The sequence below is a fragment of the Balaenoptera acutorostrata genome, chromosome 18 (assembly GCF_949987535.1).
Source record: "Balaenoptera acutorostrata chromosome 18, mBalAcu1.1, whole genome shotgun sequence".
NCBI classification, from domain to species: domain Eukaryota; kingdom Metazoa; phylum Chordata; class Mammalia; order Artiodactyla; family Balaenopteridae; genus Balaenoptera; species Balaenoptera acutorostrata.
In genome coordinates this window covers 1,719,570-1,736,918 of record NC_080081.1, presented here as the reverse complement: position 1 = coordinate 1,736,918, position 17,349 = coordinate 1,719,570, and positions in this window count along the sequence as shown.

Here is a 17,349-nt window from a genome sequence, read left to right as displayed (position 1 = left end):
GAAAGCCATGGCTGGGTCCTTGTGCTGAAGCAGCATAAATCTCCAGGGGCTGACGGGCAGACAATGGTCACCCTCCTTCACTATCAGGGTGGCCCGTGTCTGAACTATTTATTAACCGGGATGTGAATGGGCCAATGAAGGGCCAATTTATATGTTACCCAGAGAGATGTATCACAACTGCCTTAAACATCGATTTCCCTCCTCCGTTTGTTCTTGGTGGCGACGTAGACGCAGAGATCTGCAATAATGTGGGCGTGTCCTTATCAGATCTTGGATACTTCCCCAGACTGTCTGCAACCATTAACCTTGCGTATTATCTGACTTTGGTGATTAGTACAAGGCACATAAACCCGTATTGATGGCCAGTCTTGGTGGAGAACGGTGAGCTGAGTTATTGGGGGCTGGATTTTGCTGACTCTGTGATACAAACGATAGTATTATGCTGGTGTCACAAAACTGCTAATCTGTCATTTCTTTCATGGTGTCGTCCTCGAAGTGGCACCTAAGTGTGTGGTGTGGTTGCCCCAGGGCTGTGCTAAGAGGAGAAGCTCATCAAGATGCACTGGTACCAACTCACAGCCCTTCCCAGAGCTGTGCTGGGGAAGCCGCGTGTGTGCCGATTCTCGTGAAGACCAAGCCACTGCACTCTAGTTTTCCAATCCTAACTCCGTTCCTCCGGCTTTATCTGCCACCTCCAGTGGGCAGACTCGTGGGGTTACACCTTGATCACGTGCACTTAGACTCAGAGGCTTCCTGCCCTGGTGACAACAGTCTGAGCGGCAGCTTCCTGTGTGGTCCTTCTTTGTCTCCAGGAACTCAGGTATCCAGACCCCTGTGAAAGTGGGCTCCCTAAGCTTGCTCATACAAGGGAGCCCCAGACAGTGGCCCCTCACCTAAAAGACAAACGATCCCATGTCTTTGTAGCGTGGGATGGATGCTGAGCCAGGACCAAATTCCCAACCTGCATAAGGCATCAATGAAGGCAACTTAGGGTCATAGCACTTTAAAAGTTGGAAAGGGCTGGAATGACTGTTTTGCCCAGAGAAGCATGACATCAACAGGTGGCTAGTGGACCAACCAGCACACATCACGTCTTCACACTTCTAGCCCAGAGCCTTCCCATCCCTGGGTCATCATCCATAGATGCTAAAGGCAGCAATTTGAGTGCCTGCGAGCCTCGTTCAAAGCTTGGGTTTGCCCAGATGTTGCTGGACGTGGCCAGCTACCCCCCGTTCCATGCCTGTAAGTGTGGTAGGTGTCACCGGTGAACAGCAGCTCGTGAAACTGGGGTGGGTGGACGGGCTCGTTCCCGCAGGCAGTGAGGGAGAGAGAGCCTCCATTAAGGGACATTTTCTTCTAAGAAATTTTCAGTTAAAATAGGCATTGACTGTGCTTTATAAGGTATTAATAAACTCTGAAGTATGAATGATAGCAACATATAAATTAAATATAATTATCTAGGCACAGTGTAAGGCTTCTGAAGAGATTAACATTGTTCATAGTTAGATATTTTAAACTTTGGCTTGGGCACCCACGTCGGGCCTATTCTTGAAGTCAGAAGCCTTCTCTGGACCCGCGTGAAGCTTCTGGGCTCTCTCTATGTGGCTTGCTTCCCTCTGGCCTCATTCATTCATTCACTCGCCGAGCTCCGACCCTGAGCCACTCCCTGCGGTGAAGAGGTAAATGGGATGAGCACGGACCTCCCACCTTCAGGGAGTTTCCCAGCAGGTCAGACGGCAGGTAGCCAGCGGGCAGTCGCCTGAAGGCGAGAGGTGTGGCCTGAGGGGGGGTGGGCGTGAAGAACCCCCCAGGGTTGTTTCCCCCTTGGGACGGTTGGCCCGAGGGCCTTCTGGCCTCCTCTTCCAAGTCTTCTCCATGGCTGCCTTGCATAGATGTAAAGGAGCACGGTAAGGATCTCCTTTTTGGTCCCATCTGGTCACATGCTGAAGTGTATGGGTCCGGTCTGCTCGTGTGAATCACTGCTTTCTTCCTGGGGTGCCCATCCCTAGAGTGGGTGGTAGAAATCCTTCCTGAGTGGCTATCAGAGGCCAGGCATCAGTAAACCAAGCCTGACCGTGCATCCTACACCCACTCTCGGCGGCAAGGCATGCGTGATGCTGGTACCAAGGTGTGGCAGCCGTCAGGGCAGATTTTCCAGGGCGGTTGTTATGGTTAAAAGTCCTCCTAATTAAAAAAAAAAATTTCTGATGGAAAATTTCAAACATATGAAAAAGAAGATGACAGTATAGTGAACCTGGTTTTGGGTATCACCCAGTTCCTGTAAGTAACCATTTGTGGCCAATCTTGTTTCATCCATATTCCTTCCCACTTATCCCATCTCATGTTTTTTAAACAAATCCAAGATGTTATTTTATTTGTAAGCATTTCAGTATGTATTTCTAATATATAAGCACAAACTTTAATATAATAATAATAATAATGACGTTATCACACCTGAAAGGCTACCAATGTTCCCTTAATATCACCAAACATCCAATGTTCAAATTTCCAATAGTCTCCGACTATCATTTTGGACAGTTTTTGTTTGAATCAAAATCCAAATAGGATCTGTAGGTTGGAATTCAGCCTCTTTTAATCTGTATGTTTTCTCCACCATCGTGTTTTTCCCTTTTGCAATTCATGTGTTGAGAAAATGGGGTCGTTTGTTCTACAGAGTTTCCTTCAGTTTGGATTTGGTTGATTGCACCTCCATGGTGGGTTTAACCTGTTCTTCTATCCCCTGCATTTCCTCCAAATTGCTGGTTGGATGGGAAGGTTCTCAGTGGGGTGTGTCACTACTACACAGGGACATGTGGCCGTGTCTAGAGACATTTTGGTTGTCACAACTGGAGGGGGATCCTACTGATATCTAGTGGGTAGAGACTGGGGATGCCACTCACCACCCTAAAATACACAGGACAGCTCCCACCACAAAGAATTATCCACCCAAAATGTCCGTAGGGCTGAGGCTGAGAAACCCTGAAAGCTTGAACAGTTAGGTGAAGACTCAATAAGACCGTTTCATAGGTGGTGGTGCAGTCTTCCATCAGTGGGTGCTGCCTTCTGGCTGCCCCCATGTTTGTGATGTTGCAGTTCTTCCCAAGGCCTTTAGGAGTTACAAAATGATGATGCCCAAGTCTGTCGGTGTTGTCTCCTGGCTGGAATACTTCTGTAAAGAATAACCTCCTTAACCTCTGAAACGCTCTCTTAATTGTATATTTCACCATTCAAGCTACATCTCCAGGGCTGGCCCTTATAGCCAGAAGTGGAGTAAGAATCCTTTGCCAGATTATCTGTTCTCAATATTGGTCTATAACTAGAGTCATTATAACTACGGGACTATGAGGGACTCTCTTCCCTTGCCTTCAAGGTGATTTGTAATAAAAATAAGGTGATGAGGTCGACACAGTCAGTGGGCAGCCATAAAGTGTTTAACAATGCAAAGCGATAAGATAGACATCACTGACCGCACAGATGAACTGCAGTGTGGTTGTACCATCCTGGAGGTGGGTGTTTAAAAGAGAAGCATCAGTTTGGTCTGGGGAGATGAAGCCAGGGAGGGGCGGGGAGGGGTGTTGTCTGGAGACCTGGGTTCTAAACCACAGGTTGTCTGGTTGGTGACAGGGAAAGAGCGTAGATTCTGGAATGAACTCTCTGGATTAGAATAGTGTCTCTTTGATGGCCTGGATGTGCGGCCTTAGCTGAATCCACTTAGTTAATCTCTCTGAGCCTTATTTCCTCATTGGTACACGGGGATAGTACTAGTACTGATCTCCTAGGGGTTCTGATGGTTCCACGAGTTATCCCACACACAGCAAACACCGCCAGCTTGTGTGATCTGTGAAATGGGAGAGGTGAGTGGAGTGTTTTCTACTTTCCCTTCTCATTCTAGCATTCCGTGATGGTGACCAGAGAAAGCTCGATGGGAGACGTGGGATTTGAGCTGGGCCCTCAAGGGTGGGTGGGTTGGGAAGCTGGGAGGCGTGAGGAAGGCCCCCGATGGCCGGAAGGCCAGGCGTCACCCAACATGGCGGCCTTTGGATGGAAGGAGCCCAGGTCGCAGGGGAAGAACACCTCAGAGATGCTCCCCTGCGGGTTCTGTATAAGTTGGAGGTAGCACCAGGCAGACTCCAGTGTCTCGGATGTTCTGTTCGGGCTCGTAGGAGCGTCTTTTTTGTTATGCCTGCCCGGGTCTCTCCTTCCGGCCCCGGAAGAAAGCTTGGACTGTGACATCTGATCGTCGGGATGAAGGAGGGAGCTGTCACGCTGCTGCCTCGCCTCGACCACGGGCGTGGACCCCAGACCCTCCCAGGGGGCAGGGGCCGGCCCTGCAGTCAGAGCAGGCACAGCCAGGACTCACCTTCATCACCACGTACTGAGTGTGTCATTCAGGGGTGAACAGGCACTGAGGTTCTGTTGTATTAGAGACTTGACTTGGGGAAACGCCTTCCTGATTTTACACATGCTGTGAGCCAACCTCATTCCATTGGGGAAGAAACAGAGGCCTGAGTGGTGAAACTACTTAGCCCTTTCCGAGAAGCTAGTTAGTGTCAGAGCCTCTGCTTTGTCTTCCAGTTCTGAGATGGTAACATCAGAGTCAGTCCAGAAAACTCTGTTTTTCCAACTCATTTCCTTTCCAGCCACCCTATTGCCAATGAAGTATCCCATATGTCCCTTTGCTAAGACGACTCAGCTCTTTTGCAGACTGCGGTTTCCTGCCTGCCTCTCTCCCCGGCTGCTCCGGGTGGAGCACTTAGCAACACGGCACCTATTTTAGGCAGAGTCGGCGCAGGTGCAAATCAGTCATTGTTCAGCTTCCTCCTCTTACCTTCATTAGTGGCTTCTCTTCCTGCGCCCGCTCAGCCCCACACTCCCACTTGCCCGAGCTCATTTAGAGTAAGATGTACTTTCTTTTATTTTCACTTCAATCAATCCCCAAGAGTTCAAGATTTTTGGAAGTGCAGGAGGTGTATAGTGTTTTCTAGAAAATGTTGAAATTTAAAAATATTCATCATTCATTAATTTTCTGTTTAATAGTATGTGTATTTGCACCAAAACGCTCAATGCCGCATGTAATGCAGGTAGGGCCAATCACGAACACACATTTCTTCGAGGATGCTTGGTCCCTGGAGATGCTTGGGCTGGAGGAGCTCTCACGTCCACTCCTGAATTGCGAGCTTGCTGAAGACCTGGTTTGCCGAGGGAGCCTCAAATGCACCATGAGACCCATGTAAAGTTGAGCAGGCTGTTTCACGCCTCTGTGAGATTGTTCCTCTGAGCTTGGAGCCTGTGCAATGGTGTGCTGCATTTTGGGGGTTAACCTTCTGGAAGTGTCTTCAGTTTGGGCTTACCAGCACCAAGAACTTAATTTCCTGATCATGTAGGACCCCAAATGGCCAGGTTTGGCTTCCTTACCTCCCTCATCCTTTTTTTTTTTTTTAAGATTTCTTTTTTTTTTGGTTGCGTTGGGTCTTCATTGCTGCACACAGGCTTTCTCTAGTTGTGGCGAGCAGGGGCTACTCTTCGTTGTGGTGCGCGGGCTGCTCGTTGTGGTGGCTTCTCTTGTGGAGCACGGGCTCTAGGCACGCGGGCTTCAGCAGTTGTGGCATGCGGGCTCAGTAGTTGTGGCACGTGGGCCCAGTAGTTGTGGCTCGTGGGCTCCAGAGCGCAGGCTCAGTCGTTGTGGCGCACGGGCTTAGTTGCTCCGCGGCATGTGGGATCTTCCCGGACCAGGGCTCGAACCCGTGTCCCCTGCACTGGCAGGCGGATTCTTAACCACTGTGCCACCAGGGAAGCCCCCTCATCCTGTCTTGATTTGGAATGAAAATGCTTCAACATGCTTATTTTATGTTAGAATTTGAGAGGATAAAAACCTCCTTGATGGGGAGAACTGAATTTCAACGATAGAATGAACCACAAGGAATTTATTAACACATCTTAGGTACAGATATTAGGCTGGGGATATTAGTTGGCCATATTTGACCACTTTTGACCTATGAAAATGACGGCTCTATCAGTCTGATACCTGTAAGTATGTGGTCACTGTAGATTTTCTTTCTCTCCGGTTAGAGTGAAGTTCTGCTTTGCTCTCATCACTAAGATACAGGGAAAGCTCGAGCCAGGACTAGTGGGCAATAATGGCCCCTGGTGGACCAGATCCTGTTTCTTTCCTTGGTCCACTGATGGGATTCTGGTTTCTTTTCTGGCCCACGAGCCAATTACGCCTTGTTTCAGGGCTGATGTCTGAACTGCGAAGAGCCTCCCCAGGCAGCCGACCTGCCCAATGCCTGGCTTCACCTCCCACTGGCCCGGGGATGATGAGTCTATCTTAATATCCCTATGACCCCATTTCCTCGCAGCTCAAAGGGGGTTACGAGTGCTTCCAGCCTCGGGACGGCTGCTGTGAGCAGACAGAGAGATTAACATATGGACCTTTTCGTGGTACCGGCCACCCTGATAAGGACTTGGTCTGCGTTAGCTGCTATTACTTTTATTATTAGTGAGGTCAGTACTTGAAAGTGATCCCAGGCAGGTTTGTGACCTGCATGGCGAAGGTGAAGAGAGCTCAGGAATCCTGCCAGGAGTTTCCAGGCTCCTTACTTCATCTGGATGCCGAGCTAAAGGAACTGGGGCCCAGAGAGGCTGACGATGGAAAGAGCCACGAATGCTAATAGCGGCTGTGCTGCGGGTCACTCACCTGCGGCCGGGCTCCGTTCCAGACTTATTTCTCCAACAGCTGTGAGGGGGCCACTGCCATCACCCCCATCCGTCGGATTTGGAAGTCGAAGCACGGAGAAGTTACGGAGCTTGTCCGAGGTCACACGGTTGCTAAACGGCCAAGTGAGGGTCTGCATACAGGGTGGTCTGACCCCAAATCCAGCGCTGTTGCCTCTCTCACGTCCTCACGTCCACCACGTTCCTCTCTGAGGCTGAGTTTGTTCTGCCCAGCGGCCCCCAAATCTGGGACATGTCATCAGAGGGGCTCTTTTATCTTTGATGACACACCTCACAACTCCACAGGGATGCATCTGAACACCTCTGTGCTCAGGGCAGTGACTGGGGAGGTGGCCACCGTTCTCCTTTGCTTTTGCTGAGAAAAGGGTGACTGGAGTCTGCACCATCCCTGACGGCCGCGCCCTTCTACCCACGACTCAGAGCTTTGACTCAGAGCTTCTTCCTGTGTGTGTTTCCTCCCCACAGACTATCAGGATTTAAACACCTAGATCCTTGATTCTCCTGGGCGCTTACTTTACATGAATGCCAGCAGGTGTCATTGAATACGATGGCTACCTGTAGAAGCATTGCCAACCTAGAGGCGTTCAAATTCAAAGGGTTAAAAATATTATAGCAGCCACATGGAGAACAGTACGGAGGGTCCTTAAAAAACTAAAAATAGAGTTGCCCTCTGATCCAGCAATCCCACTCCTGGGCTTATATCCCCAAAAGACAAAAACTCTAATTCAAAAAGATACATGCACCCCAATGTTCATTGCAGCACTATTTACAACAGCCAGGACATGGAAGCAACCTAAATGTCCATGAACAGATGAATGGACAAAGAAGATGTGGTATATACATACAGTGGAATACTACTCAGCCATAAAAAGAGCGAAATAATGCCATTTGCAGCAACATGGAGGGACCTAGAGATTATCATACTAAGTGAAGTAAACCAGAAAGAGGAAGGCAAATACCACATGACATCACTTACTTGTGGAATCTAAAAAATGATACAAATGAACTTATCAAACAGAAATAGACTCACAGACGTAGAAAATAATCTTATGGTTACTGAAGGAGAAAGCAGTGGGGAGGGATAAATTAGGAGCTTGGGATGAACATATACACACTACTATATATAAAATAGATAATCAACAGGGGCCTACTGTATAGCACAGGGAACTATATTCAATATCTTGTAATAAGCTATAATGCAAAAGAATCTGAAAGAGTGTGTGTGTGTGTGTGTGTGTGTGTGTAACTGAATCACTTTGCTGTACACTTGAAACTAACGCAACGTTATGAATTAACTACACTTCAATTAAAAAAAAAATTACAGAGGTCAGTTAAAACAGAGCACACGAACAGCGAAGCCTGCCTCCGTGGTCTCCGGTTTCAGGGCGTTGGGAAGCGGCCCTGCAGGCTGGCCCTGGCTTGTCCGCGACGTGGGCTGGAGCTCTGCCGAGCGTCCCTTCCCTGAGGTGCGTGGAGCCGCGGGCCCTCCATTAGAGCACGTGCAGCTGTTACCTGAACAGAGCCTCCCTGGTGACTGTGTCCGCGGGGCGCGACTGTCCCTCCGCTGTCGCGGGAAGCCCTCGGCGCACGTGTTCTATTTGTGTCGGGACCTCCCCGACCCCCTTCACCCCTGCTGCCTCCTTGAGGACCCGCCTGTGTTGCTCAAGTTCAGGGCGTCCCCACCTCGGATGCAGAGCTGCCGGCTCCCTGCCTTCCAGCTGCCCCTCCACCCGCCGTCCTCCGTCCTCCGTCCTCCGTCCTCCGTCAGAGCGTTCTGTTCAAATGAAACGTGCACGGACCCCCAGCTCCCTCCCCGACACACCCCGTTCAGACGCCACTGGCTCTCCTGCCCCCCAGAGGCCCGCAGGCTCTGTCGTTTTAACTGCGGTTACACACACAGAACGTAAAATTTACCGTCGTAGCCGTTTCTAAGCACGCATTTCAGTGACGTTAAGTACGTCCACAGTGTCGTGCCATCACCAGTGCCAGGACTTGTTCCTTCCTCCCAAACGGAAGCTCTGTGCCCATGACGCGCCGGCTCCCCGTGCCCTCGCCCAGCCCCCATGACCACCATCTACCCCCCTGTCTCTGTGGATTTGACGACGCCAAGTCCCTTGGATGAGTGGAGTCAGTCCCTGTCCTGTTGTGTCTGGCTTATTTCACTCAGCATATTGTCCTCAAGGTTCTTCCATGGCGTAGCATGAGTTGTAATACCCGCTGTACGGATGGACAACGCCTTTTCTCCATCATCTGTTGGCGGACACTGGGCTGTCTCCACTTTCGGCTGGTGTGGATGCTGCTGCCAGGAGTATCTGTTTGAGTCCCGGCCCGTGGCTCCTCGAAGGCCATGCCCCTCCCCCAGGCTCGCTCAGCTGCCGTCCCACACGGGCGCCAACTCCACCACCTGCCTCACCTCCACCGCCCTTCCAAGGCTCCACACAAGTTTCTCCATCCACAGGGGGCTCCTGGACCGCCTGGTGAGTGTGTGCGCCCCTTGAGTTGCCATCACGCCCTACCCCATCGTCGTACGCTTCTTACTTGTTTAGCCCCACGTCCCAACCTCAGGTCACTGAAAGATAGGATTCGGTGTGAACCCTTTGTGACCCCAGCAGATAGCTTGGCCTTGACTGGATTAACAAAGAGAGAATCAGACGCTGCGGACAGCTTAGTGATGCCTCATCTTTTTTTTTTTTTTTTTTTAATTAATTAATTACTTTATTTATTTTTATTTTTTGACTGTGTTGGGTCTTCGTTTCTGTGCAAGGGCTTTCTCTAGTTGTGCCAAGCGGGGGCCACTCTTCATCACGGTGCGCAGGCCTCTCACTATCGCGGCCTCTGTTGTTGCGGAGCACAGGCTCCAGACGCGCAGGCTCAGTAGTTGTGGCTCACGGGCCTAGTTGCTCCGTGGCATATGGGATCTTCCCAGACCAGGGCTCGAACCCGTGTCCCCTGCATTAGCAGGCAAATTCTCAACCACTGCGCCACCAAGGAAGCCCGATGCCTCATCTTTAAACTCATTTTAACCTCTACTCTCACCGCGTCCCTCCTCAATATCCATCCCTCTTTTCTCTTCGGAGCCCCAACATCTATGACACCCTTGTTCAGGAGGAATCCTTGGGGTGCTCCAGTTCCCAACCACGGCTCCTTTCTGCAGACGCTGAAAATATTACCCGACGTCCAGCGGTTGGGTGGGCGAGCTGAGGGCATGGGGCTCCATGGGTGGGGAACTTGCCCTGGGATGACCGTGATGCCTTTGTTTGAAGAAATTCCAGGCTTTTATTTTCATACAATAGAATGTGAACCCATTCACATTGGGAGAAATTATGGCAAAATAAATAACGGAAACCACTTTTCATTGACTTCTCAGGTCATTTGACCTGACCCCTCATCTCAGTGGTCAGCTCTTTGGCTAACTACTGATGGTACAAAGAGATTAGTTTTGCAGTTTCGTGCTGATTTCCTTAGTCGTCAATTTCTTGGTTTTATGTTCTCAAGTTTGCCCTGGACCCACAACAAAAGTTTGATCCATCAGGACAAAGGCACCTATTTGTCACTAGCCAAACCACATACCCAGGAGAGAAGCAGTCACAGGTCAGCTTCTTTGGGGACCACAGCCAATCAAACAGATATTTGTTTGACCAGCACTCTTCCCGGCGGCCCCCATCCATCTGCAAATCCTGCCATCCCACGCAAAACAGTATCTTCGGCACCAAGGCTGGAAGGATATTGCCAACCGTTATGAGAAATCTACCCCGGATGGTTAACAACTGTCACTCCGGTAACAACCTCCCACCTTCCGCCCCCATCTCTCTGTCCCTATTTTTAAACCGATGAAAGCAAATGGAGTGCACTCTGATTTTCCTTCAGTGCATCTGTGGGTGGTAGCTAAGGTGACATATTAAATGACCTCCCTGGGAGCCAGTTTTGCAATAAACCATTTAGCGACTCTCAAATCTGTGTGTCTGTGCTGGGTAGTTATTTGTTTCACTGAGATTAAAGAACTCTGAACTTTCAGTGTGTGCTATTTATTGCATTGAGCTGTGTTTAAAGGACATCTACTGCTTTTCCATTGATGGGAGTCTCTAGCTAACAGCACTTTAAAGAAGTGGAAAATGCTCAGTTATCACCCAATGTGAGCGGGATCAATAGTAGTTTAGTAGCGTCTGATAATTGCAGGAGCTGTTATACACAAGAGCTTGTGTCTCCTTGAGTGACTCTCTGTTGTCCATCATCATCTGATAATCAGACCGAAAATATGGTGGGGAATTTTCCTTTTTTAAATCAAGCTTGTGAAAAACATTTGAAATAATGATGAAAAAAAAAGTCCTCATTGTTCAACTCAGCAGGGAGGAAAATCCAGGAGTAGCTTTCTGCGAGACAGACGAGAAGCAGTAGGTATGCACAGCATCAGGAGATGCAGCCAGAAAAGATCATGTATTGGGAGGGCATCTGAGAAATTTGGTGTCAGAGCCTGCAGTTGCCACTGTTCTCCGGCCCTCCCCCCATCCCTTCCCCATCCCTCCCCCCCATCCCTCCCCCCTATCCTGGGCAGGGGTCACGGCACACGAGGAGCTGTGGTCAGAGCCCGGCAGTGGTCACTCCGGCATTCTGACCACGTCATGGGGTTTCTGCGAACACTCTGCCTGGGTCTAGGAAGGCCTTCAAAGAGAAGAGTTCTATGGCGTAGTCAGGAGGCATTAGAATTCCATGTGAAAGCACATCCTAGCCTGTGGTTGTGGTGAAAACTCTGGAAATTTCCAAGTTCTTCTCTTGGTTAATCCTTCACCCAGTCAAGGGTACCTCAAGCCCTGCTCTAGGGGAGACCCTCTTTGGGGGGAGATCTCAGCTGTGATCCTCCACCATCTGGGGCCCTCATGTCTGCTGATGCACGCCTTTTGTTCTAGAAAAGCAAGGAGGAAGAAGTATATGATGCAGGCTCACTCTCCAGGCCTATGGGGTGGAAGCCGTGTCTGGGCTGTCTCGACCTGGGGGCCCACGGGGGGCTCTAGGGGACTGTCTGTCCTTATAGATCGATCTTGTCCAGTTACCTCCGGTCACACCAGGCCGGGGTGAGACCCCGTCCAGCTGGGTTTCTGCTAGACTCCATGAAGTCTCTGAGCGTTTCAGAGTCCCGCCTCCTCGGGACCAAACGCCCAGTGCCCCCGGGATTTGAGAGCCTGTCAGCAGGCCCGTCTGCATCAGCCCCTGCTGGACCATGAGCTGGTGGGGGACCAGGACCGCGGTCCAAGCTCGTGTGCTCAGGGCGCCATGTGCTTTGGGTGCAGGGTGCGTGGATACCCAGCGAGCTCTAGGGCGATAGAACTGTTCTCTAGAATTGCTATTTTCTTGAGTATACATGTTCGTATTACTAAATAACTTCGTGATTGAATACCTGTCCATTTGTGCTGGAGTTTCTGCAAGGATATTTTAGATGGTGACCCCCCAGAAGACATGCCAGAGCTTCACTCGATAACCTAGGTATTGACTCTAAGGACAGACCCCATGAAGTTTGTGTTCAAAAAGATGCCAATCTGCTTCCTAGCCCCAAATCCATTATGACAGGATTTGCTGAGAATTTTACCCGAAGGGCTGTCCTAGCCTAGAGCCCTTCAAGACGATTAAGTTGCTGAAGTTCTAATAAGACTTTCTAACAAGTCAGATGCCCATAAAGAAACCCAAGATCCCACAACATGCAGCATGATTTTCAGAAGAGGAAGCGTCCCTCATCTTTTCAGTTGGCAGCAAAGAGGTGCACATTTACTTTTCCTTTGATGTGTTATTCTATATTTTTGAAGGTGGGAAGGCATTTAGTAATAGGAGCCTGTGCTTTTTCTACACCATCCCCTCCTTTGGGGCTCCCCTCTCCCCGATTCCACACTGACGTTTCCTCTTGAGCCTGAATTAATCTCTCCCTTGTGGTCTCTTGATAATTGCTAACACAAAATGCCTTCCATTCACCTCTGGTCTGTGTCTCACAGGATGACCACTCTAGGGGTCCTTAGCCCAGTGCCATGCAAATAAGGCACCCCATCACAGGGTCGATGAAGTAATCAGTAAGGCTTCCCAACCTGCTGCGTTCAAATGGGGGGCTGAAAGGCCCCACTCAACTAGGGTTTTCACGTAGAGAGTTGTACTTCTGACTACTCTTGGTTTCCTGTCCCCTCCATGGCTAGCAGGAGGGTGGGAGGTTGTGAAGGATACGAGTGTGACGGAGGTTAGGAAGACTATTGTGAGGGAACCAGTGTGAGGGTACCAGTGTTAGATACTATTGGGAGGGGTACTGGTTGAGCGGCACTAGTGTTAAATCCTATTGTGAGAGGTAGTGATGTCAGGGGTACTAGAGTGAAGGACACTAGTGTGAGGTATGATCGTGTGTGCCGGTAGCAGTATGAGGGGTACTGGTGTGAGGGGTACCAGTGTGAGGGGTACCGGTGTGAGGGGTACTACTGTGAGGGGTACCAGTGTGAGGGTACCAGTGTGAGGGGTACCAGTGTGAGGGGTACCAGTGTGAGGGTACCAGTGTGAGGGGTACCAGTGTGAGGGGTACTAGTGTGAGGGTACCAGTGTGAGGGATACTAGTGTGAGGGATACTAGTTTGAGGGATACTAGTGTGAGGGATACTAGTTTGAGGGGTACCAGTGTGAGGGATACTAGTGTGAGGGATACTAGTGTGAGGGGTACCAGTGTGAGGGTACCAGTGTGAGGGTACCGGTGTGAGGGTACTGGTGTGAGGGATACTAGTATGAGGGGTACCGGTGTGAGGGGTACTGGTGTGAGGGATACTAGTGTGAGGGGTACCAGTGTGAGGGATAGTAGTGTGAGGGATACTAGTTTGAGGGGTACCAGTGTGAGGGGTACCAGTGTGAGGGTACCGGTGTGAGGGTACTGGTGTGAGGGATACTAGTGTGAGGGATACCAGTGTGAGGGTACTGGTGTGAGGGTACCGGTGTGAGGGTACTGGTGTGAGGGATACTAGTGTGAGGGGTACCAGTGTGAGGGATAGTAGTGTGAGGGGTACCGGTGTGAGGGATACGAGTTCGAGGGGTACCAGTGTGAGGGGGACACATGTGAGGGATACTGGTGTGAGGAGTACTAGCATGAGGGATACGGCGTGAGGGGTACCCGTGTGAGGGGGACACACGTGAGGGATATGGTGTGAGTGGTCTCAGTAATGACAGTTCATTCTCTGGTGCTAGTTGTCCAGTCGGAGTCATAAAAACAGCCAATGGCCGTTTTCAGGTGTGTATTACTGAAAGGAAGGATATTTCCCAGTCTCTGCCTTTGTATCCCTTGCTACAGAAAATCTCAATTTTTTCATGCATATATGAACAGGTATAACGCAGTTCCTTTTATGGGTAACTTTTAATCTTAGGTCAATTCTGTTTGTTTTTTCTCTTTTCTCTGCTTTTCTTGGAAGAAATGCATATATTTATGTATTTTGGAACAACAATAGAATAACATACTTCCAATGAATCTCGTGTTCAGGAACTATTTATATCCGGTAGAATCATTCTTCTGTGATCCCATCTTAGGATTATTAGTATGAACTGCTTTTACAAGATTTTACATAGTTCGCCAATTACTGCCTTCAACAACAATCCGGCGGGCCTGTCCCTTAGTGATATTTCGAGGAGAGAAGGATGCCGAGGAGGGCGGCCGGCGGGAGCGCCCAGGTGGGGTGTTCATTGTAGGGCCTGCCACGCTCTGGACCCTCCTTCCTGGGAGGGGTCTCGCCAGCTGTTCGCTCACTGCGTGGCCGCCACCATTGCAGGAGACCCGCTGGAATCGCCTGGTTTCACGTGGAAGCCTCAGCTCTGAAAGCCCAGGACTGGTGTTAAGGGTGATCGTGTAATCCACTTGGCGAGAGTTTCCTGAATTTCACCGACTGGGGCTCTGACAGCCGGGCAGCTTCCGGGAAGCGGCGTCCAGGGGGCGGATACGATGCGAGTGAGCGCGCCCGGTCTGGCCTCTTTGGGAAACTCGGTAACAACCGGCAACGAGTTTCTTAACATGCATCTCACAGCCAGGAGCCTCCCCCGGAGCCGGTCCAGATGCAGGAATAGATGAGTAATTAGGTGGTTTGGAGACAGTGGGGCAAAGCTGACTCTGGAGGCGAGAGTAATTAGGGGGATTCGGAAAGGTACCGCATCATCAATGGGGATTCGGCAGAGTCAGTGTCATAGATGTTAAAAGGCAGTTGAATGAAGATTGATCTGCATGGCCCAGCCTTGCGTGCAGGGCCCACGTTCTGCCGGCCGTCATCCTGAGCGCACCTTCCGCACCGTCGCCTAGGTGTTCTCACTCACGCTGCCGGATTCTTAGCTGAAGTGCTCAGCGGCTCACACCGCACCCGTGAAGTCAGTGTATGAACGATTTCATGTCCTGTCGCACTTGAAACTAGTGTTAAACCTCGTGGCACGGAGGAGGGTGTGTAGCAAGCGCCCTACCTGTGACTGGGCTCCGTCCTCACCTGGGGCATCTCCCTGTGGGGTGAGTGTCTCCTCTGTTCTCCCTGAGTGACTCAAGTGTTTCCGATGGTTCATTCGGTGGAATCAGTGTCTGTGTTTATGGGATCAAACTGGGGAAGCATGTACACATGAGTGAGTGGCTATCATTTTACAGACATAAGGTACAAGGAGGTAGAACATCGCTACCTAAAAGGAAACCATTAGCCCCAGGAAACTGACACGGCAGCACACGGAAAATTCCTTTCCCTTCTCACCCTCCCCGTCTCCCTCTCACCCCTTCCCCCAGTCACCTCCATCCTCCCAGCCCATGTCAGCCCCGGCCTCATCCTCTGAGAAGGCTCAGACTCCTTGGACTGGGTTTGACTGGACCATCACTTTGTGCCTTCACTGTGCCCTTCTCCCCTTCAGCACACATCACAGCTGTAATTCTGCATTTGTCCGTGTGAATATGGTTATTTTCTGGTTCTCCTACTGGATGGCAAACTCTATGAAGACAAGGGCTCTGCTTACATTTTTGCTTTATGTCCCTGTTCTGAGCACAGGCTCTGGCAGTTGGGGGCTGCTCACTAAATGTTTGTTGGATGGATAAGTGGATGGATGGATGGATAGGTGGATGGATGGATGGATAGGTGGATGGATGGATGGATGGTTGGATAGGTGGGGGAATGGATGAATAGATAGTAGGTAAATGGATGGATGAATGGGTGGGTGGATGGGTGGATGGATGGATAGGTGGATGGATGGATGGATGGTTGGATAGGTGGGAGAATGGATGAATAGATAGTAGGTAAATGGATGGATGAATGGGTGGGTGGATGGGTGGATGGATGGATAGATGGATGGATGGATGGATGCATGCATGCATGCATGAATGGGTAGATAGATGGATACATGGGTAGATGGGTGGATGGATGATTGAAAATGAATGAAGAGGAGACTACTCTATGACTTTCTCAACACATCACTAAATGTAATTCTCTTTTCCTCTGTGCAGCTCAAGCACACCAGGTTCTCACAGGCTTTCTTTGAAACCTTGAAAGAGATTTTATCTAGCTTTTGCACATAGTTCCCAGAAGAAGCTTGTAAATTGTGTGCTGCCTCCATTTTACAGATGGGAACACTGAGACTGAGTGTGACCTGCCCACAGTCACGTCCGGGCTTCTGTCCATGCCCTTCACACCCACAGCCATACCCACTCCCCAGCGCCCGGCCACGGGAAGGTGCCCACAATGAGAGGGCAGTTGTGGTGGTGGGGGTGGTGGTGGTAGGGTCTGGGCAGCATCTGGAATCCTCAGTGTCTGTGTCCTGCCTGATGCTGAAGGCCTGTTGGAGGGCTCGGTTGCCCCACTGGAATGTTCTCCCCGCTCCTCACACCCTGTGAAAGCGTCCCCCTTCTGGCCTCCTCTCTGCAGCAGATCCGTGGAGAATGGGTTTAGCAAGACTACCGGTCTCCCATTGTCCTGGAATCCTCCCCAGGGATTTAGCTGCGAAGCTGCGTGCTTGGCTGTTGCTCCCTCTGTAGCCTGATAATAACAGCGACTTTATTTCTTGGGCCTGTCATGACCCACTTAGACTTTGCAAAATGAGTTGAGAACCGATCTTTACCCAGACCCCTAGATATCTTTCTGTATTCTTCGGTGGCATTTTTCCAGAAGTGACCAGAAATTTATGAGCGTGTCTGTAGAAAATGGAACTTCCAGATGGTGCTAGCCAAGTGAAGCCGCCAGTGTCCACGCGAGGTCTCGGCGGTGGGCGCGTAGTCAGAACCCAGCTGGGCCTGATGTAACCGTGGGTTCATGGGCAGGGCCACCATCTTCCTCCCAAAGACTGCCCTGGCAGTGCGGCCCTGAGGAAGGCATGCTTTTGCTGGGCCCCCGGGATAATAATACACCTCCTACTTGTGTGAAATATACTAGGCATAAGGACTGAGATTAATGATATGTCCAGTCCCGGCGTAATCACTAAAATTAGCAGAAGCAAGTTGCATGATGCAAGTAGTAAAAGTCCTTTTTCTGGTGCCCCTGAGGTGAACTGAATGGTCCGGTTAATGAATAATGCCAAGCCTGTTAATGAGAACAAGGATGCTTAAATGGGGGAGGCTGGAGGTTGTCTGCTGAGTATTACCCAGCACTTGCGGATGAATGGC